Source organism: Barbus barbus, assembly GCF_936440315.1.
Source record: "Barbus barbus genome assembly, chromosome: 30".
NCBI lineage: Eukaryota > Metazoa > Chordata > Actinopteri > Cypriniformes > Cyprinidae > Barbus > Barbus barbus.
In genome coordinates, this window is record NC_136758.1 from 10,344,753 (window position 1) to 10,369,645 (window position 24,893).

The 24,893-nt window shown below is 36.8% G+C and overlaps 1 protein-coding gene across 2 annotated transcripts in view; it reads right to left on the reverse strand.

The window, feature by feature from the left end:
• LOC306850610 (mitochondrial 2-oxodicarboxylate carrier-like) overlaps positions 1-24,893 on the reverse strand; it is a 99,710-nt gene that overhangs the window by 45,572 nt on the left and 29,245 nt on the right. Inside the window, exon 1 of one of the 2 annotated variants that reach the window (XM_079386325.1) lies at positions 2,846-3,058. The exons of the other annotated variant lie outside the window; for it this stretch is intronic. The gene's annotated coding sequence lies outside the window, so the exon portion shown is untranslated. Of the gene's footprint in view, positions 1-2,845; positions 3,059-24,893 lie in introns of those variants that run through there. 2 annotated transcript variants of the gene reach the window in all.

Here is a 24,893-nt window from a genome sequence, read left to right on the forward strand (position 1 = left end):
GAATAAGTTAACGAAACAAAAACCAACATATGCAAAAATGCTGCCCACATTTACATTAACATTTCCACAGAATATACACGGAAGGAGCTATCGAAGTTAATGCACCGTTTCCTCAAACTAGCCTAGCCACGCACAATCTCGGTGAAATCTGATAAACCAGTCATCATCAAATAGGGGTGGTTGGGGCCGCCAGCTACAGGGCCCAGTATATGGGTGTCAGTTTCATGCCTCTTTATGAGTTTCAATTGTTTGTCTGTTTTTTGTTTATTTAAGCAAGTTTAGTTGGGCATGCAGTTGGAGAGCCACCTCACAGAACACACTCATTTAATATGTTAACTCTTAATTCAAAGTCAAATACTTCGAAAATGTACTTAAACTTGTGATATTTTAAATGCAATAATGTTTGATATTATACGAGTAATTATCGTTTAACATTTGATATATATACAAAAAAGAACACTAATGTTTGTCTGTGAATAATGTCCATAAAATAAAGAACATAAACTGGCCATTGGCACACCATACAGTCATGCTGTGCCCTGGATTATGTGTAATACACATGATATTTCTCATGTCAATCACCCCAGAGGATGAGCTGTGTCATTACTGTCACCTAGTGGACAGTCATGAGAGAGTGAGAGGAAGGGGAGAGATGGACACACACCATTTGTGACAGTGTACAAATAAATACACACCCAGGAGTCGCTATATTTTGCAGAACAACCTTGGCCATCTTCAGCTACCATGAAAAGTAGAGAGAAGTGAAAGTGTTTTGGGAAGTAACAGAGGCATGGAGACATCCAAATGAGAGTTTGAAGAGTGAGAGAGATGACGATGTGCTTCTCGCTATATTTGTTCTGCACTCCTAATGGGCATTCACCAAAGTCCCTTAAAAAGAAAGTGAATGGCCATCTTGATAATGTCCCCACGCAGCTATTTTCCATGCGGGTATAAATACGCATTCAAGTGGAGCGCATTGAATGAGGAAAAACAATACTTCAAAAGAGATTAAGTTAAGATTATATAGTAGTGACATTTTAAATAATGTCATATTTATCTAAAATCAAGCAAAACAACAGTTCAAGTTTCAACTTCCTGTACTCTTTGTCACTAATAGGAGTTTATGCCACATTAATGGTGGGCTGCACAACTGGCCATAGCTGAAAATCTGATTATAAATTAGATGTACTGAAATTTAAATTTGGCGTCATTTGATTTTTTGACAATAAAAATTAAATAAAAATAATTTTTACTAAAAATTTACATTTTTTCTGGAAAGAGCATTTCTGGAACAGGACATAAATATATCACATGATGAATGATTATCAAATTTATAAAACTCACTTAGCATTCCAACGGTTTCTGATGTTTTTTCAATGCATGATTCTTTAAATTACATTTTTATTATTAATTTCTGTGGGAGATAAATAATAAAAAACTCTATTTATGAGAGATAAATCATAAAAAGCTTACAATAGCATAACTTCTCTGCCTTTCTGTGACTTGACTCTAGTAACTAACAAGACACATCCAATGTGAGCTGCACCGATTTTACTTTGCAATTATATAAATTGCATCATTTGCATAAAGCATAAAGTTAACACTTTCTCAGTTTTGCCATTGGACACACCCACAAGTGGCCACTGTTCATAATGGAGATTAATGTCACTCTTATATTAAAGTGAAAAAAGTTTCCCTACTAGACACTGAAGAGTGACTGGGTAACACTCGAGTTGTGAGGGCTTCATATAGGTTTCACAAAATGTTATTTAATATACTTAATAATTGTAATAAAACTAATCTGATTCCATAATTATGGATTACCTGATTTCAGTCCTAAATTTAGTATTACATAATGATTAGTTCATTTTGCTTCCATATTAGTTAATAGCAGGTGCTGAAGTGTTAATGTAGTACTGCTTAATTATCCTGCATTATTTTTCTGCATAGTTACAAATTAATGATGGACCACTGTTCTAAAGTGTTTCCAGCGATTTTTATAAAAACTGCAGCTTAGTTTTTAAATTAATTTAAAATAAATGTATTTAATACTAAGTGTAGTTCAAATCTATTAAAATATTTACTGACATATCGCTTGAGACTTACTGATATAAAAAAATATTATTAAACTTTATTTGGAGTACTACTTGTGCACAATGCACATTTCTTATTATTAAGCCTAAAATGTGTTTTAATGTCACTTCTGATGAGGATTGTATGATCTTTGAATAATATCAGTCTTCAAACGCAAGATATTTTAAATGTACCTAAAGTATACTTGCAATAATTCCACTTTAGGACAATCAGATATGCTTCAGAATATCTTTAGATGGACTTCAGCACTACTTCTACACAAATAAAGTGCATTAAGTACAAAATTAGTTGTTCCAATTTAGCAGACTAAGTATACCAGGTTTTAGTATACTAAAGTAAAACTGCAGGGTATTTTTATTAAGTACATAAATATGTAATTGTATTTGTAGTATAATTAGCATGAAATAAAAGCATTTCAAATACATATTTATTTCTAGGGATCTATTTTTACCTTGCATATAACAGGTTTTTTTATAATCAAAAAGTTTACTAACAAATCTAAATGAAAAGTCTGTTTTATCATGTTAGTACTAGTAATATTGTGTTTGGTTGTGAAAGCATAAAAGCTGGAGACAACATGTGATCACTTCAAACTCACGCACTGTGTATGACCTGGACAGCGGCTGTGGAACGCTTTGTCCACTGCTTCAGAAACGCTCACCTATAGTCCATAAAAGCTGATAATGAACCCAATTATGGGCCGGGAACAGCAATAATAGAGTTTTAGTGGGGCAGTAAATTCTTTAATTACCTGTTAACACCCTGTGTCTCTTTGGACAAGTGCAATGGGGGCCCTGGATCTGCGTCGACCAGAGGCACCGCTGGGGAGAGTTTATGTGAGCGCAGACTCATCCCTGCTGTCCCATGATTCAATAGTAAGCTCGCCGTTCCTCAATAAATTAACAGATGAACCCGGCGTCTCTTGTATGGAGGTGCAAGATGGGTCGGAAAAACAGCCCTCTGCCTGCAAGGTGCAAGAGCAGATCAGAGAATGATGGGAAAGAACAACGGACATTCTTAGGGAGTGATATGATCTTTCCTTTCCCCAGGGGGTCTTTTTTAGGAAACAATGAATATATTCAGGAGGAAATAAAGATCTATAACAAACACAATTGTGTGCTTGCATACTAAATATATCTAACATAGCTGATGATAGTACAAGCTAGAGTTGCCAAGATGTGCGTGTCTGCCCTGTAGTGATTAACCTCCTTTTGTGTTGTGGTCAGTTTGTCTTGCATAGGATTTTCAAACAGCTTGAAACACTGGTTAAACAATTTTTTCTTGAAATTGTATGACTATTTCTGTTTTATGGTCATGTATAGGCAAGCAAATTTTCAACACATACAGTAGATGCATTTTGGAAAGGCTGTGCAACTTTTCTGTTGGTCAACACGCAATTTGCCAGAAAATCAACGCTTAAAAGAAAACAAAGAATTAACTTAAAAAAAAAAAAAAAAACTTAATTGAATTAATTGTCAAACACTAAAATATGAAATACACTAGAAGTTTGAGACTCAGAGTTTACTCAAAATTGAAGACAATGTTGGATGTTCTGAATCATCAAAGAAAATGTTTATGTAGTTGAAACTGTAGTTGAATCTAATCTTAATTACTAGATAATTAAGAGTGAAATCTGAAAAAGTGAAAATCTGAAAAGTTAAATGAGAAACTCATTTTACACTCAGAAGGGTTTGAGAACAAGACATAGGGCAGAGGTTGTTTACAATATTAGTACAAATAGAAATAAATACTACTTACACTAAGTACAAAAAAATATATATTTTTTTTACTTACTTGTAGTTAAGTCACTAGATGACACAACCAAGATGACACAACCAAAAAGCATTTTTTTATATTTTATGTCTGTACAATAAATACTACTTACAACAAGTACAAATAACAATTTTTACCTACTTGTAGTTATTTGCACCTTAGTGTTATTTGTTATTTGCACCTTAGTGTGCAAATAGTCACTACAAGATGCCATAACCAAAACAATTTTTTTTTAAAATGTTGTCTATGCAATAAATACTACTTTAAGTACAAATAACAATTATTACTTGTAGTTATTTCATTTTAGTGTGCAAATAATTACTACAAGCAGCCATGGAATCTCTCTCACTCTCTATTTTGTGTCTGTGCAGCTAATTTTACTTTTTTACTAATTTTACTTGACTCTTAACGTAATTGAAATAGATTATTACATTTCTCATATATTTTATATTTTTAGTGTCATTTTGGCAAATTGCATGGAAACCAACGCAGGTTTTTTTGACCTGCAACACAACAATTAGACCTAGTTTTTTTGAACACAACAGGAGGGTTAAGAGTGTGTGTGCTGTTATGGTAGTATTGTTGAAGGGCCCCTGTGTGTCCCCTCCTCGAGTTTAGCGTGAGAGACTGAAGCAGGAAGCCATTACTGAAGTGTAAACGCACTCAGCCAGCACTGGCCAAACACAAGAAACATGTTTCACCACCCGTCCTCGGAGAGAAGGAACAAGAGTAACACACACACACACACACACACACACACACACACACACACAAGTACAAACACATTAAGCATCTCTAAACAGTCAGGATCTACACAAGTCTCGGTTTTATAAAGTTCATACAATTTCACACAGACTCTTTCTTTCCAAATGTTACATAACCGGTGCTGGCCAGTCATGGTGGCGGTTTGGGTCTGATGAGAGCTTGTGATTGTGTTACATACAGCAGCGGTTTGATGCGGTAATTATGAAATCAGCCGTGCGGCCTGGTCTTTTTTGTGCATTTGAGCGATTGAAAGAGCGTGTGTGATGTATTGTCATTATTGGAGGCGGTGTAATGAATTATCCTGAGCCGTGGAGCAAATACCCTGTCCGATCTGATGACATGGCAGCCCTGACAGTCTCTGGCACCAGGTAACTTGGCAAGAACGACACATGGAGTGATTCCATGGGCACTGGGAAAAATCTAACTTGTCATCATAATCCGTGGTTGGCATACAGAGGCATACAATCACACATGTGCACAAAGGTACACATACACAGAAAATGCATTAGGGTAATGAAAAATCTTTTAAAAATCTAGTTTAAAACACATGTGCCAAGTTCTTAGAAATGTACTCTTTGTATTCATGTTTGTTTCATATGGTTTTGAAAATGTTTTATACCATTTTCAAGAAGTTTAAATTTAACGACTCAGTGACTAAATGAAAAATGTCATGTGGTGTAACCATCAAGTAAAGAGTATTATTTTCATCACACCGTGAATATTTGTGACTGTACACATATTCATTATTATTAATTTTTAAAAGTTTTATATAAATATTTCATAAAAAGGTTTTTAATAAACAACGAGTGTCTCATTTCACTTTTCAGTGCTGCAATTGTCTAATAATTAAGATTAGATAGATTAAGATTCAGCTACAAACTCAGCTACATAAACATTTCCTTGGATGATTCAGAAGATGAGTCTTCAATTTTGAGTCTTAAGGTCTTTTCGTCTGAAATTTTCACACGTTAAAAAATAAATACAACCTCATTTTGTCAATCACGTTTACACACTGCCTCCGAAACTTTCGTCCGTAATAAAAAAATTCATATCAGGTTTGATTTTCTGCATTTTCGCATCAGTAGCATTCATTTTGATAGGAAGGTTTTTTTTTAAGATAATTCTTTGATTTTTTTATTTATACATTTTTTTTTTGCGTTCTTCACACTGTTGATTTTTGGCAAATTGTGTGTTGACGCACAGCCTTTCTAAAACGCATCTACTGTCTGTGTCGAAACTTTGCATGCCTATACATGACCATAAAACACAGTGACTAAATGAAAAATGTCATGTGGTGTAACCATCAAGTAAATAGTATTATTTTCATTACACCTTGAATATTTGTGAGTGTACACACATTCATTATTATTTTTGTAAGTTTGTACATACATTTTTCATAAAAAAGTTTTTAATCATCATTATGAATTATTAATACATAAATACCATTACATTTTGAAGAGTTGCACCACATTATATATAAAAGAATGTTGGATACATCACATGACTTTGATTTTGCATACAAAGTTTTTTTTTTCAAATAATATTAAGCAATGACATTTAGGTTCAAATATTTTTCTATAATATACATTTTTACATATACATTTTTATATAATATACATTTTTATGTTATATATAAAAATATAAATATTTAATAATAGTTATAATAATAATAATAATATTCTTTTAATGAGGCTTTTTCTTTATTACGAAATCATGACAACTTTATCACCCTGACATTGTTGAATTATTGTTGAATTCCATAAAATAAAAAAATCATAAAACTTATTTATATAGACACATTTTGTATATTTACATAAGTTTTTAATGGTTTGTACATTTTTTATTTATTCCATAAATTATAGACATGCTCATAGAAGAGATGTGTTCAAGTCATTGTCCGTATGAGCATTTTAAAAATGTTGTTGAATTAGTCAACAAACTTAAAAATAACAAGCGTCACATTACTGACGCAATTAACATGACAAGGAACAGAAACAAAATGTTATTTTCTCCTTCTTCAGCCAAAATATTATTTCATGAGCTTGACTAAAACACAGATTTCTTTCACATTTCACCATTATTGCTGAGCAGCAGCATTCATGCTACCAAGAAGCACTATAACCACTAATGAAATTCAGCACCATAAGTCTGTAAATGAAGGGTCAGGATCTTAACCAGCCAATTATTCTTTAGCAATTTGTCAAAGGAAAAATTATTTCAAACTGTTAGACCGAAATTGTTTATAAGATTGTGGTAATACAGCAGAGCTTTAAAGAAAGCAGTGGGGTGGGACATGAAATGCTGTGACGGGTGTACAAGTGGATGGTTGCTTACACACACATATATGAGAATGCTCACAATTAGACTCCTGTGAGTTTAGAGAGATGGTACAAGGGGCTCAAAATGAGTGAGGGGCTTATAGCACATCTACAGCTTTCTCATAAAGCAGAGTTCATCTGTGATAATGCTGAATAAAGAGATATTACACATGAAAAAAAACAAACATCATATGCTCAACCTCATGTCATTTTATAAATACATAATACCATTCAAAATTTAAGATTTTTTATGTTTTTTTAAAGTCTCTTATGCTCGCCATGGCTGCATTTATTTGCTCAAAATGTTTTCACAGTAAAAACAATAATATTCTGAAATATTATTACAATAAATTTCATTTTAACAAATATACAAATGTTATTTTAAATAATTGTTTTATATTTGCATACATTTTAGAATGTAATGTATTGCTGTAATAGCAAATATCAGTTTTCAGCAACCATGATCCTTCAGAAATTATTTTAATATGCTGATTTCATGCCCAAGAAACATTTCTTGTTATTATCAATGTGCTGCTTGATATTTTTGTGAAAACTGCAATACATTTTATTATTATTATTTTTTTATTAATAGAAAGTTCAAAGCATTTATTTTAAATGTTTTAACAAATGTAAAAAGTAAGTCAATTTCAATCAATGTAATGTCCTTGCTGAATAAAAGTATTCATTTCAAAACAAAACAAAAAAACAACAAAAACTCAAAACACACACACAAAAAAAAAAAAAAATGTACTGTCCTTACTGAACCCAAACATTTGAACAGGAGTATATCATTTATTTTATTTAATATTTTAGATACTGCCAAGCTCCAATAAGGACAAAAAATATATAAATTTTGTGTTGTTCCCTGTCTTCTGAAGCCAAATGATGGTAATGTGTGAGGAACAAACTTAAATTTAAGTTCACTCTCAAATACATTTACTGTCTGTATTCATAAATACACCTTGCATTCATACACCAAGATTTTAAAGGACTTTGAATCTGTTCTTCAAACAAAGCTATATGGCTTCAAAGGTTTGACATATAGCACTCAAGTCAAAAGGACCCTAGTCCTGATTTTGTCGTATATAAAACAGCATCCTGAACATTCTTCAAAACATCTCCGCTTCCACAGAAGTCAGTCAGTCATACAGGTTTGAAGCATGGGGTTGAGAAAATAATGATTTTTAGGTAAACTACCCTTTTATGCAGAAAGAGAAGCAATATGTTAAACATAACATATCTATAGTGAATGAATAGTTATCACCACCAACAATAAATGAGGTAAAGTGAATTTGGAGATGTGGATACAGCCAGAGAGCGAGAGTGAACGTCTGTTTGAGCTCTTTCTCTGCCTCTGGCAGATGTGGACAATGAACTCTTGACACAGCCAAAGCCACTTTATGTTCAACATGTGTGTTTGTTACTGTCTCTGGCAGCCAGGCCGAATGTGTGTGTGTGTGTGTGCAGAAGATGAGCGTAGCAGCAGGATATGTGGCAATCTGGGAGGTTGGCTGTAATGACACACGAGGGACAGATTAGCTTCCTGTCTGTCAGAATTCCATCAGAGAGCATCTGATTTACAGCCTGCACTGACCAGACTGCCTGCCCTGTACCCAAAGCAAACACACACACACACACACACACAGATACATTATTTGTATAAAGGCTTTGAGAAAGCATACATTAAACTGGAATCCTGCCTACTCTTCTAATACCGTACAGCGAGTGGCGTGTCTATTACAATGCAGAACGCGTGATGTGTAAATCAGAGTGTGTAGGTGTGTTACTGCACAGTAACCCCTCAGTGACACTCAGCATGCCGTGGCCTGCTGGTCCGGGATGGAGAGAGGAAGACAGACAGATGCATTAAACAACATGTCACCCCCAAACACAACAATGATTAATCACTGCAAATTATAAGCACCTGTACGACAAGTTACTGATCGCACACACACACACACACACACACACACACACACTGCGTCTCTCTCTTTCTCCTAACGACAGGGCCTCTTAAACACACACATATACAGTATATAACAACTTACACACAGACATCTAATAGTGCCAGTGCTAGATTTCCACAATGCAAATGATCCATAAATTATCTACGTATTTAAAAATCTCTATTATATTGTTAATCAAATATTGTTAGACTTAAATTCCATTCAGTACCAAAACATAAGATATAATAATGTCAAACAATTATGGTCTGGCATGTTTTCCCCATTAAACTAAAGAAAACAGACATTTAATTTATATTTAAATTGTATACTATTTTTATTATTTTTAATTATGCAGTTTTAAATGTATTTTTCTTTCAATCTAGTTTGAAGAGGAAAACACGTCAGACCATGATCTTTTTGATGTTCTAAAACAGAAGTAACAAGCGACACTATATTGTGTTTTAAAAATCTAAATATTTAAAACACTTTTGTTATGAAACGCTAAACCAGATGACATCTGAAGGTTGTGATGTGAGTTTTACTTTTAAACCATGTTATTTATATAGCTTTTTGTTGTTTGTTTTTATGTGATCACTGTAGCATTATTATTTCTTGATCAATATCAATATTTAATTTTACTCTAATTAAAATGAGAAACAGGTTGTATGTCTATCCCTCGCAGCCTCATTTGTGTAAAACTAAACATAGCTCCTACTAATTCTAGCTGATTTCAATTAGGCCACAGAATTGGCCAAACCTTTTAAATATTCTTTTAAATCCACATTTTCACATTAATCTAATTTAATTTATGAGCTATGTCACATACGTTATCCCTCAGCCAAGATGCCAAGTTCAGAGCAAGAAAGTACAAGCAAAGAATTGCTGCAACCAAGAAACCAGGAAAAATCCTCAGGGAAGGAAAGTGAAAATAAATAAATCAGAACCATAAAAACATGAGTGACTTTTTAGTAAACTCATGTTGTCTTTTGTATATGCAACATATTTTGAACACTGTGCTTCTTTGTTATCAGGGTATTGACAATATCCGGCTTAAATTTACTTCTGTTTGTTATTAAAAAATAAATAAATATTCCATTTTACAATGTCTGTTTTTGACAGTACGAAATGCTAATGTTGTCTTTATGGTCTAGTTTGACTCAAAGTATTATTACGGTAATAATTATAATACAGATGTTCATGATGTTCAGTATTGCTAACACAATTAACAGATTATTCTTAATATAATCGATTTTAATAAGATTTTGAACAATAATGTGGAACTTTACAGGGTTTAGTCTAAAGCACATGACAAAAATAAGGATACAACTAGGGCTGCCACCTTAAAACAATAATTTAATGCAATTAACTACAGAAAATGCAGATTAAATAGTTTGTAAAATTGATTAAACAATATTTAAATAAATAATAAAAAACTGATTACAATCATCCCCTGACTCCTATATAAATTCTATAATAAAGATTTAAATTAAAGTATATTAATAAACTTAGTCTTCTATATTAATGAACTTAAATGTTATGATTCAAATTATATTACCATATTGATAATTATGATTAGTTGCACCATATGAGAGCCTCGGGATTATTTAGAATCATAAAAAAAAAAAAGAAAAAAAAAGAGGTTGCCACAAATAAAATAAAATAAAACAAAAAGTCCTGTCAAACGATTAATCGCATCCAAAATAAAAGTTTGTGTTTACATATTATGTGTGTGTACTGTGTATATTTATTATGCATATATAAATACAATCACATGAAAGATATGTTATATTTATATATTAAATATATTTGTATATAATATAAACTATATGAATATAAATATAAACATGTAAATATTTTCAAAATATATACTGTATGTATGTGTCTTTATATATACAAAATAAATATACACAGTAGACACACATATGTTGTGTAAACAAAAACTTTTATTTTGGATACGATTAATCGCGATTACTCCTTTGACAGCACTAAAAACAACATAAGATAAAATAAAATAAACAACAAAACAAAAACAAAAAAAGATATACTGTTCTTGTAGCCTGCAAAACTATAAAACATCCATGTTTTGCTGCTGTATGTTCACAGAAAATTAAATTCTGTGTTGTGAAAAGTCTCAGTGAAGTGGCAGTGGGCAGCTGGCCGGTCCCCTAGAGAAAGGGAGAACAGAGTGGCCCTCTCTGCTCAGTCACCTGAGCTCATTATGCTGAAAGCACTCGCCGGCCAAACAGACACACAGGCTGATGTGAGGAAATGGCAGTGTGATTAATGTGGCCTAAATTGAGCCGCTTTCGTTGCGCCCCCGTCCCAGTTAAACCAGTCACTGGCCATCAGCCTCAAACCACCACACTGTACCCATGAATCACACACACCTGCCCACATCAAGCAGCACATACATGACGTGGACCCATGTGACAGCCTACAACTTTACTTCCATAATGAATGCGTCAGACATGGGAGAGCCCGAGAAACAAAAAGCACATTTCACAAGATGATTAAAGGAGGAAAGCTTTTGTTTTCTTTGTGCAAATGAAATGATAGACATATCAAAGGTTGCAGAGTGCTATATAATGCCATCTAGCATAGCACAGAGACTCACACACACTTATACATATACACATACATAGAGAGAGAGAGTTTCCCAAGGAAGCACAGCTGAAAAAGCCAGTGAGAGAAAGACCGAGAGAGAGAGAGAGAGAGAGAGAGGCCCCCGGTACCTGCTTATATAGTCTCCTCTCTCCAAATGTTTATTTTGGACCAGACTGGTGGCCAACTGGTTGCAATTGACCCTCTACAGGGACGAGTTAGTAAGCGAACATGAAACTTTTCCTTTTGGGAGAGAGAAGGAGGGGAAAGCCACACACGTACTGCAAGCTCAGACACGCAAGCACACATGCAAATGAGGAAACAGACCCCCACAAAAAAAACGTACACACACACTAAACAAAATAACTGAGAAGAAATGGAAACATTAAAATACCAGAAATGCAACTCAGTATACAGGAATGCAGATCATTTTAATAAACATGGACTTTGTTTACAACTGAAAAATGATTGCACATTTCAATACAGTGTAAATGCACAGGAAAAATCATTAAGTGATCGTCATCCCAAGTAGCCTGTTTGGCCTGTGTGCCATTACACTAGAGAGTCCACTACCAGGAGAGAACATAAAATCCACACGTAGTAAACGGCACTGGATGTAGTGAAATAACAGTAACCTGCAGTAAACACGTAATCCTGTCAGACATTTAACACTACAGGACATTTGAAACACTAGCAGGCAATGAAAGAGTGATGAATTAAAGATTGAGGTCATTTGAATTAGCTGAATCACTTATATACAAATGAATCTATCAACAACCAGAAAATTTCTCTAAAGGCTTTACATTTATAACATTTTTTTTGGACACATTTTATAACTTAAAAGTCAAGATAAAAATTATATTAGCCTATATAATAACATGGTAATAATAATATTATTATATTAAAACAATATAATTACAAAGATATTATAGAAATATTTTCTTTATTTTCATTTATATGAATAGAAAATGCAGTGAGGTTACTATTAAGTTTTGCTCATTCAAACAAGTTACTTCATAAGTTAAACCAACTGTACATAATGCTTTTTAAATATTAATATATTTACATTTAATGTTTTATTATCATTTAAAAAATGAAAATAATGCAGGTTTTTAAATATGACAATACAATGATAATACACAGATACCATATTAAATATTGTTTCAAAGTTTGGAGTCTATTAAATTGTTGTAATGTTTTTTTAAATAAGTTACTTACGTTAATTAAGAATGCAATTATTTGATCCAAAATAACATACACATAAATACAACGTTAATATTGTGAGATATTACTATAAATTAAAATATCTATTTTCTATTGTAATATAATCTAAAACATAAATTAAATGATATATTATTATAATATTTTCTGCATCATTGCTCCAGTCTTCAGTGTCACGTGATCATTCAGAAATCATTTTAATATTTAATATGGTATATCATTTTAAGAGTGTCCCAATTTTCAAGATCCTTTGATGAATTTTTTTTTTTACTAATTTGTTCCCTTGTTTTAATAAATCATGGCTATGATTTACAAATGCGTTCCCTAGTTTCAGTTAAATCGAGGCCATGATTTACTCATTTGCTCCCTCGTTTTAGTTAAATCAAAATGAGGGAATGAATTAGTACAATATCATAGTAAATGATAATGTTAATGATACATCTTTTTTTATCCTACGTTATGTGTGGGGCTCAACAGACCCACACTAAATGGTCATGCTTGTGTGTGTGTTTGTGTGTGTATGTAGGACATCATTCTGTATTATAATTTTAAACATGCTAATAATGGTTGTTATAATTTGTTAAACCTATTTTTAAATGTCAGATAGATTTGTGCCCATTACTTGTGTAACGTGCTACATCAAGAGGGAGCGTTTTGCGCATGAATGACTAGAATTAGAGTCTCTGCCCCCAAGCTCAGCCACCCAATACCCACAGCCGAGTTTACAGTCAGAGAAACAGAGGGAGAAGAGAGAGATGCTGAGAGCAGGCCTGGCCCTGTAGACTAAATAAAAGCTCTTAATCCTCATAAACTGCTCCATATGAGCATTACATCCCTGACTCCACACGGGACTCCTCAGGAATGGAACTCATTTTGGGGTTAAAACATTACCAGCACTGCTCTTCTCCCATCCCGGTAATGAGCTTGCTGGCCTTCATTCCCTCCCCCATCCTGACGACAGAATACGCTTAGGATGACAAATGCCCAGGAGCATGTAAATGTTGGGGTTGGAAAATGCAGAAGTTGTGGCAGTGTATACATGTGTGCACTCCAGTATATCAGTGTCATGGCTCTACCTTTGCCTTGACAGTAGGGAAAACAGCATTTGCCATATACAGTAAGGATGTCATCATTTACTCACTTACTGTACGTCATTCCAAAACCAGATTTTTTTGCCTTCCATGAAAGACAAGTGAAAGTAATAAAAGTAAATAGGGTCAAAGGTTTGGGGTTGGTGAGATTTTTTATGCTCACCAAGGATGCAATTATTTTATTTAAAATTTAATAATCAAAACTGTAAAAACAGTTAAAAAAAAAAAGTTGTGAAATATCGGTCACTTTATTTTAAGGTTAAATTCTCACTATTTACAAAACTGTCACGAACTCAGCCTCTGTGGCTCCCTCCGATCACCACCAGAGGGAACCCTCACCTGAGTATTAACTCTGTCATTCGGACTTCATTTCCCATCACACCCCGTACCTGAGACGGATTACCTGCACAGGTGTTCCCCATTGACTGGTCTATTTAATCTGCTCCACCCTTGCTCTCATTGCGAAGTGCCATGCAAACATTTCTGAGCGTTCATCCCGTGTTTGATTTCCTGTTGCCGACCTGGACTGTTTACCCATTTATGAAAGAACTCTGCCCGCCTAATCTGACTCTGCCTGCCTTGCTGATCTGTTTTGTTATCTGTCTGCCGCCTGCCCAGACCTCTAGCCCGAACTCTGTTTATGATTCTGCTCTGCCTATGTGGTACCTGACGCCTCCTTTCACACACTCGCAGCTCAAACAGGATGGCCAGACGATCCGTTGAAACTTCACTTTCGCAAGGGTCTGAGTACGGAACTACAGTCTGACTCCGATCATCCTGGGATTACCCTGGCTAGAGAAACACAATCCTTCAATTATTTGTTCCCGACGTCAACCTCATTTCTCCTCGGCTCCAGTCGGCACTCCAGTTCCATTCTCTAACTCTGAACCCATGCAGATCGGATTCCCTCACCTCAGTGAGGAGGAGAGAGAGAGATGCATGCGCAGGAATCTATGTCTGTATTGCGGACTCTCAGGACATATGAGCGCTACCTGTCCCACTCGGCCATCTCGCAAACCCCCGACGGTGAGTTCTAATTTGAATCCATCCACTGTTCTAGAAATACCAGTCACTCTAACATTCGACGGGCAGATTATGGAGGCTAAGGCTTTAATAGATTCTGGAGCTGTGGGAAATTTCATTGATGCTAGTTTTGCCAAAGCTCACAACATTCCTCTTGTCCCCTGTGTATCTCATCTGGCAGTGGCAGCGCTAGACGGTCGCCCGCTGGGTTCTGGCCGGGTTCAATTCATCACCGAGGACATCCAATTAAGCGTTGGAGTTCTTCACACCGAATCCATCAGACTATTTGTTTTCTCATCACCCAGACTCCGATCATCCTGGGATTACCCTGGCTAGAGAAACACAATCCTTCAATCTCCTGGTCCAAAAGGCAAATTACTCAGTGGTCAGAATCCTGCCGACAGAATTGCCTCCCTTCTACCTCAGCCAAAAAAGTGACATGTACGCACGAATTACCACTCCCTGCCAAATACCATGATCTCGCAGAGGCATTCAGTAAAACCAAAGCCACCCAGCTTCCACCGCACAGAACAGGTGATTGTGCCATTAACCTTCAACCGGGTTCACAACCTCCCAAGGGGAGAATCTTCCCCCTGTCCCAACCTGAAGCAGATTCCATGAAATCATATATTGAGGAGGAACTTGCTAAAGGATTCATTAGACCATCCACCTCACCTGCCTCTGCTGGACTCTTCTTTGTCAAGAAGAAGGATGGGGGACTTCGACCTTGCATTGATTATCGAGGGCTCAATGACATAACCATCAAATTCCGCTATCCCTTACCTCTGGTTCCAGCGGCCCTAGAACAACTTCGAGAAGCAAGATATTTCACCAAGCTAGATCTGCGCAGTGCTTACAATCTCATTCACATTCAGGAGGATGATGAATGGAAAACTGCCCTCTCCACCACGACTGGGCACTATGAATATCTTGTTATGCCGTTCGGGCTTGCAAACAGTCCCTCCGTGTTCCAGTCCTTCATCAACGACGTCTTCAGAGACATGCTTAATCGCTGGGTCATTGTCTATATCGACGATATTTTGATTTACTCAAAGTCACTCGAGGATCGTGTTAAGCACGTACGAGCAGTCTTACGACGCCTCATAGATCATCAGTTATTCGCCAAGGCCGAGAAATGTGAGTTTCACTAGGAATCTGTGTCTTTCCTCGGCTACGTGATCAGTTCTGGAGGGGTAGCCATGGATGATAAGAAGATTCGTAATGTTGTCAACTGGCCTCAACCAGCCACACTGAAAGAACTTCAACGCTTCTTAGGTTTGCCAACTTCTATCGGAGGTTCATTCGCAATTTCAGCACGATAGCAGCCCCCTTAACTCCCATGACAAAGAAGGGGAGTCAACGCCTCACCTGGTTACCGGCAGCCCTTCAGGCCTTTCAATCCCTAAAGGAACGATTTACCACAGCTCCCATCCTACATCTTCCCGATCCAGAGCAGGAATTCATTGTTGAAGTGGACGCCTCCAGCACCGGCATCGGAGCAGTCCTTTCACAACGTCAGGGCAATCCACCCAAAATTTATCCCTGTGCCTTTTTCTCTCGCAAGCTCAATTCCGCCGAACAAAATTACGATGTGGGCAATCGGGAACTCCTTGCCATGAAGGCTGCGTTCGAGGAGTGGCATCATTGGCTCGAGGGAGCCAAACACCCTTTCACTGTCCTCACAAATCATCGAAACATTGACTATCTGAAGTCAGCAAAAAGACTCAATCATAGACAGGCGAGATGGGCACTCTTCTTCACTAGATTCAACTTCAAAATTACTTACCGTCCAGGCTCACAAAATACCAAGATTCTACGAGTCCGCCCCCGAATAATGAGTTCCCAATCAAGAACTCATCATTCCATCATCCTCGCACCCCTTCAATGGGATATTATGACGGAAATCACTAACGCCCACAACACTGAACCTCCACCAGCCGAGACTCCACCTAACCTCACATATGTGTCCCAAGCTCTACGACAACGAGTCCTTAGTTTGGGCCATTCAACCCCCAGTTCAGGACATCCAGGTATAACAGCCACACTTCAACTAATGAATAACCGGTTTTGGTGGCCTTTCATTCAGCCTGAAACGATCACTTTCGTCAAGAACTGTGCTACATGTAACATCTCCAAATCATCTCATCAATTGCCTGCTGGTCTGCTCCATCCATTACCCATACCACAACGTCCATGGTCACACATAGCCGTCGATTTCGTAACGGACCTCCCAGCCTCACAGGGCCATACCACCATCCTCACCGTTATTGATCACTTTTCCAAAGCCTGCCGTCTGATCCCTTTACCCAAACTGCCCACCGCCGAGTCTCTGTGCAATTACGTCTTCAGGTTTTACGGTCTTCCCGAGGATTTGGTCTCGGATCGAGGTCCCCAATTCACCTCACGAGTATGGACAGCATTCTGCCAGAAACTCAATATCAATGTAAGTCTCACTTCCGATTATCATCCCCAATCCAATGGCCAGGTGGAACGTCTCAATCAGGAACTCACTCGATTCCTTCGCTCATACTGCCATGGAAACCAGTCCGACTGGAGCCGCTACCTATTCTGGGCCGAATATGCACACAACTCACTCTGCAAACCTGCTACTGGAATCACTCCCTTCCAATGCACTCTGGGATTCCAACCTCCTCTCTTCCCCTGGTCGGGGGAACCCTCAGAACTCCCTGCAGTCAACTCATGGTTACAGCGAAGTGAGGAGACATGGAATGAGGCTCATACCCATCTCCAGAGAGCAGTTCGTCGTTCCACTGAACAAGCCAATCGTCGCTGATGCATCAATCCCAATTATCAACCTGGTCAGTGGGTCTGGCTATCTACTCGGGACCTTCGTCTCCGACTACCCTGCAAGAAGCTCAGTCCCAGGTACGTGGGTCCATTCAAAATCCTCAGACAAATAACTCCTGTTTCCTTTCATTTGGCTTTACCTGCTCATTTCCGTATCTAACCCACTTTTCATGTCTCCCTGCTCAAGCCTGCTGGTGGTCCGAGAGGAGCGGAGGTCCAGGAGGAGGCTGGTGACCAGAGGGCTCCTCCCATGATCATAGATGGCGAGGAGGCATATCAAGTCCGAGAGATTCTGGACTCTCGTCGTTGGGGCAGGATACTTCAGTATCTAGTGGACTGGGAGGGGTATGGCCCAGAGGAACAATCATGGGTCAGTGCGGAGGACATCTTGGACCCTTCTCTTACCGCAGACTTTCATCGAGACCATCCGGATAGGCCGACCCCGTGGAAGACCCCGGCGTCGTTTGCCTCTTCGCGTCAGGAGCCGCTCACAGGGGAGGGGCTCTGTCACAAACTCAGCCTCTGTGTCTCCCTCCGATCACCACCAGAGGGAACCCTCACCTGAGTATTAACTCTGTCATTCGGACTTCATTTCCCATCACACCCCGTACCTGAGACTGATTACCTGCATTGGTCAGACCATTGACTGGTCTATTTAATCTGCTCCACCCTTGCTCTCATTGCGAAGTCTTGTTCTTGCCATGCAAACATTTCTGAGCGTTTATCCCGTGCTTGATTTCCTGATTCCGACCTGGACTGTTTACCCATTTATGAAAGAAATCTGCCTGCCTAATCTGACTCTGCCTACCTTGCTGATCTGTTTTGTTATCTGTCTGCCGCCTGCCCAGACCTCTAGCCCGAACTCTGTTTATGATTCTGCTCTGCCTACGTGGTACCTGACGCCTGTCATTGACTTATGCTTATGACCATTCTTGTGTGATAATAAACCTGCACATGGATCTTAAAGACACAGCCTCCTCGATACAAAAACATTAACTATGACTTTTGCCTCAAACTCCTAATTTGCTGCTTATTAATAATTAGTAAGATCGTTGTTAAGTTTAGGTATTGGGTAGGATTAGGGAAATAGAATATGGTCGTGCAGAATATGTGCTTTATATGTACTAATAAACAGCCAATATCTTAATAATAGGCATGCTAATAAGCAACTAGTTAATAGTGAGAATTAGTCCCTATACTAAAGTATTACCGAAATATAATAAATTAAAATAACTGCTTTCTATTTAATATATTTTAAAATGTAATTTATTGTTGTGAAGCAAAGCTGAATTACTCCAGTCTTCAATTTCACAAGATCTTTCAGAAATCATTCTAATATGCGGATATGCAGCTTAAAAAAATCATATTATTATCAGTGTTAAAATGTTGTGCTGCTAAATATTTTTGTGCAAACCGTGATCGATAGAAAGTTCAGTATTGTTTGTATTAGACAGTATTTATTTGAAACGGATAGAAAACACCAAGTTTGATCAATTTCATGCATCCTTGCTGAAAAAAAATAAGTTCCAAGTAAGGCCTATCACATGGCTTCAGAAGACTTCAAAAATATAGTGGATAGTCGTATGGAGTGCATTTGTGAGATATTTATGGTCCTAACATCAGTTCTCATTCACTTTCATTGCAAAGGACAGCCATACATTTTTCAAAAAAAAAAAATGTAGTCTTCCATAAAAGAAAGCGGCATGAGGGAGTAAATGCTCACAGAATTTTACATTTTGAGAAAGCTATTCCTATAAATTTCAGTTTATTCATCACACAAAGCTGTCATAAAGTACATTTACGCTGTTTCTGTGGTACTTTGGCAAAGTTTTCCAAGCTCAACGGCCTCTGTTCCCATTCACTTTTAAACAGTAGAGTGCACACGCTGACAAACATCTCCTTCTGTGTCCCACAAAAAAATTTGACTAAACTAACCCTTTAAATCCACCGGTTTATATGATAAAGCAAGTATAAGATGGTTATAAATCCACAGCATCCACCTGAACAAGAGGCAGCAGGACAATTCAGGTTTGCATGTGACTGCAGGGCTCTCATTCATCACAGCTGTCACATGAAGCCCATGAAGCACAAACGAATGAATGCGAGAGAGGCGGATGTGTGTGCCCAAGTCGGCCTGCTTTGGGAACCAAGCAATGAACAGAGAAGTGCCAGGTCCAACCACACGAATACCACGGTCAGCCTCAATTGACAGACCGCTGCACACGTTAAAATTTGGAGAGTATGAAAAAGCGATTCCAAGAGAGAACAAGAAGCAGACAGAATGAGTGACTAACAGAATGAGAAATGCAGACTGAAACTCTCTTTAATCGGCATGTGTGAAGCGTTCAGGTAAGTCCGTCAGACACAGGAAATGTATTAACATTGACCACAGTTTACTCTGTTAACCACACTGCGGCCCTGTGGGACATGCCTGCAGGGCAGCGTCTGTTTACATATACAAAAAACACAAGCACGCACACACCCCGGAACACTGCCCAACTTCTCATACATTTATTACTGTCAGTTTTTATTCATATAAACATCCATACAAGATCAATTAACACCCCGATAAACCACTGGCGTGCCTATGGCGGGTCGTAAACAATTATTTGTGGAACGTGGCTGTCAAATATATGCTCTGTGTGAGTTAATATTTCAGAGAGAAACTGCAGTGAGCACACAGTCCGAATGGCTTCCCCCCTGAAGGATTCAAGCCTATGCAAACATCATTGAGCACAGGCACATTCCTCTGCTGAGGGTACAGTCTGAGCCACTGTATGAGGTCTAGTTTATTTACACATCAGGATAGGTAGTTCTCACCATCAATAACTTTATGACAGGAGTCAACAAAAAACAGTGCCATTTGTGTGTTATGTGTCACTATGCTCTTCATACAACTGATATAATTATCTGGAAACTAAATTCAGTTACATTATTTAATAGATCTTACTGTTTTTTGAGTAATGCAATTTTTTTTTTTTTAATCTGAATAGTTTTTCCATTACTAATTTTGTATATAAATAGGTTAATAATAATAATAATAATAAATAAATAGTAGTTTTATACACATAAACACTATATTGTACACTGTAAAAAAAATAAAATAATAAAAACAATTCTGTAAAATTTATGGTAAAAACCGGCAGCTGTGGTTGCCAGAATTTTACCGTAAAAATACAGTAACAACATTTAAAACTTATATTAACTTAAATTTACATTTAAATACCGTAATTTCAATTACTGATATAATGTTAATATACCAACCTACTGAAGTACTGAAATCTGTTGTGTACCTTTGTAATACACTGATAGCCACCAAAAGCAGGTGGTGATGAGAAAGTCACATGATGAACCAAAGCCGCTTTTAAATATGAACATATATAGACGGTGCACAGTGTCATTCACACAAACACTAAACACCATCATGGTAACACACATGAAACTAAAATAATGCAATAAACATTAGATGTAACATATAACCCTAATCTACACAACTGATAAGAAAATACTAAAAGAAACAGTTATTTCAACAAAAAAACATAAAATTTGAAATGTAATGCAGGGATTTCTGGGAATGTCAATTTACAGTTATTCACTGTAAATTATACATTCTTTTTCCACTTCCAAAAACTGTATACTACCATAAAATTACATGTAAAGTCCAACACAGTTTTTCACTGTATATAGTAGGGGAACTTAACGTAAAACATTTAACAGGTTTTTACTGTAGTATTTTTAGAGTCTTTTACCGTTAAAGTCACAGTCATTTTTTTTACAGTGTACAAAACTTCAGTGAATAAGATAAAAAAAAACTAGGATATATTAAACTGATCAAATGTGATTTTATCAAAAGATAAAAGATTTATATTTCAAATAGATATTGATATTTTGTTCTATACATCAACAAATTCTGTAAACAATCACAGTTTTCAAAAAAATATTAAGGTTATTAAAATGTTTTCAACATTTTAAGATAAGAATACAATTTTTTTCTTGAGCAGCAAATCAGCATATTATTCTGAATGATCATGTGACACTGAAGACTGGAGTAATGATGCTACAAATTCAGCTTTGCAATAATAGGACTTTTAAAATATAATAAAATAGAAAACTGTTATTTTAATCAATTAAAACAGTCTTACTGACCCCAAACTTTTGAATGATAGTGATCATATTTCAGGTAAAGACATTATTGAAAAACTGCACCTATAGGACACTTTTATAATAAATATTCAACTATAAAATAATTATATAATATAACAAAATAATACATTTTTAAAATAAACATTATTTTTTGTTTTTAAAGGCACCTTAACAGTAAACTGTTACAATAAATAAATAAACAAACAAACAAACAAACCTGTAAAGGTATCTTTAATTTCTGAAACCCCACAGAATTGCTATCTGATTCATTTGCCCGACAGGAAGCATATGGGTAGCAATATTCATTTTGAATAATCAATGAATTTTCATCAATGAATTTTAATTTTAATTTTGCACTAAACATTGCACATATGTATGGGAAAATGTAAATTTAAATACGGAAATACATTGCCACTTTACACATTGCATTGCCATTTTGCATATCACATTTCAAAATTAATATTGCTACCCATATGATACAGACATATTGGCTCAACCAATGGTGTTATTTTGGAGTAGAACCACTTATTTTATAGAATAACGGCAGAAAGGAAAAGTTTGGCTTGTTCAGAAAACTTTCTAAACTTGTTTAGAGAAAATCATTTCCATTTAATGCAACTAGTTGTGCAGAAATGACTTGCTGCATCTTTAAGGAATCATCAAAACAGTAAAATAAAGCAGTTAATAAAAATAACATCATAAAATGCATAAAATAAAAACCACAAAAAATAGATGCAAAGATGATGCTAATGAGACGAACTGAAGCAAGATAACAAATGATACGGCTAACATCTGCTAATGTCCAGCAGGATGCCCTCCATCTGTGTTCTCTTGCCACTGTGTCTCTGATATTTCTCTCTCTCTCTCTCTCTCTCTCTCTCTCTCTCTCTCTCAGGCTACAGCAGAAGCCCTCCCGCTCCCCCTACTCTTTCTTCTCTTTCCAGGAACTATGTCTCTTCCATGGCTGGAAGGTTGTAATTTGTAACAGGCGACTCGGCGGGCTGAGAAGCCCTCCTCTTATCTGAACAAGGGATCACTAGCAAATCATATCAGAGAAGAGGCCTGTTTAAATATAGCCCTAATTACCGCAATCATTTGTTGCTGTCTCTTTTTTCTCCTTTCCTCCAGCCCTCGCTAGCATGCTTTTTTCCCCTTTCTTTTCCTTGCTTTTTAAAAAGCGAGCTCCCCTCATTCTGAACGTTTCCTCCTCCTTGTATCCAGTAAATCCTCGCTTGTGGTGTGGGCTTGGGGGGAGTGGGCTGACAGTTGCATGACAAGAAATGTTTCCCTTTGTAAGAGCCTACTTCCTCCTCGCGCAGTTTTAGCCTAATTGAAACGTTTCCTATTGGGCTCAATCAGGAGAGCAATTACCTAATTATTCGCTTATGCCTAACTTAGTCCTGTACGCTGACAGAGAGAGACAACGACAGAGAGAGAGAAAGAAAGGGTGTATTTACTAGACTGCTGTTTTCACTGAATTCATTACTTGTTTTTCCCTCTTTTACTCATTTCTTCCTTCACTGACAGAATCGCTAGGAAATAACATGTTACTTAGTCCAGATTTCACATATTTGAAGGGGGTTAAGTCAGCATTTCACAAGTTTCGCAAGTTATAGAATTTTACATTATTCAGTATGCAGAAAGCTTGTATTTTTTATTTTTTAAGTATAACAATTATGTAAAAAATTATATAGTAAGATGGGTGGCTGTACGAAGCTGAAACCAGGCTTTTTATGGGCTCATAAGGAAAAGTATCAAAGAGGGAGAGGAAATATGACCGGGAGGCATTAACAGATCTGGAATGTTTTGTCCCGCCTGAACCTTCCTCCACAACATTTAATAATTAGACAGCTCATAAAACATAAATGTATCATGGATAAAGAGATTTTCTCACTTCCCCTTGAGTGTCACGCTATTCAAGAAAAAAATACAAAAATAAATGTAAAAATTTAGGAAAAATAAAACAAATAACAGCATATATATATATATATATATAAAAACATACTGTATATAGAAAGAGATGGAGGGATAGATACACACACAAAGACTTTATCGTTGGGGATAGCAAGACAAAATTTATTTTTCATATCATGAAATTTTAAATTAATATTCCAGAACCGTGTACAGACAAAGCAAACATATTGGCCTGTAAGGAAGTTGTATGTTTTCAGCTGTAAATTCACCATCGCCCCCCCCCCTCCTTTCCCATCGCAGAGACCCACCTAAGCTCCAAAAGGTCATCGCTTCAACAAGTGTGGGCTGTTGAGCTCTTAAATCAATCATTTAAATCTATGGCTAAATCAGCGAGCTGTCTGGGTTTAAGCACACATGCCGTAGCTTAATTCACCCGAGCGAAGGAGCTCAGCAGCCATATTTCAGCCAACATGTGCGCCACTGTTGTCTAAACAAGCGCTGTAAGGCAGGCTGCAGAGGAGAGTCCTGGCTGCAGGACATGGAAAGCAGTTAGAGGACGTCCATGTGCACATGCGCAGCAGATACACAAACACACACTAACGCAGGCCACGGAGAAGACTGGAGGGGCTTGGCTTGAGGTCATGGAAATGGGTTATAATGCAGCCTTTCACTGGGGAAAATGAGAGGACCGGTTTTCTCGCACACACACACGCGCACATGTACAAACGCACACACATGCATACAATGGTCAGCATATCCATACACACAGAAACACACACACACACACACATCCGCAGGAATGATGGAATGCTCTCACACAAACTGGGTGGGCCGCTTGACAGTTGTACCCTGGGATGAGATTCAGGAAGTTAACAAATTAATCCTACAGACAAACCCGACAATCACACAAAGACATAGTCACAAAGAGACTCATAATCAAATGGCAAGCATATTCATGACTTCAACTGTCTGCATTTATATCCCTGCATTGGGATAGTTGACCCAAAAAATTTTTTGGTGGAACACAAAAACAGAACCTTCACAAATCAATTTTCCATACAACGACAGTCTCAATTAATCTTGACTATCAATTTCCAAAAATCACCATAAAAGTACTAGGGATGGGCAACATAGCAGTATCATTTTTGTATTAATTTTGAGTATAACACTTATAAAATTAACCTTAGCCAGTCTGA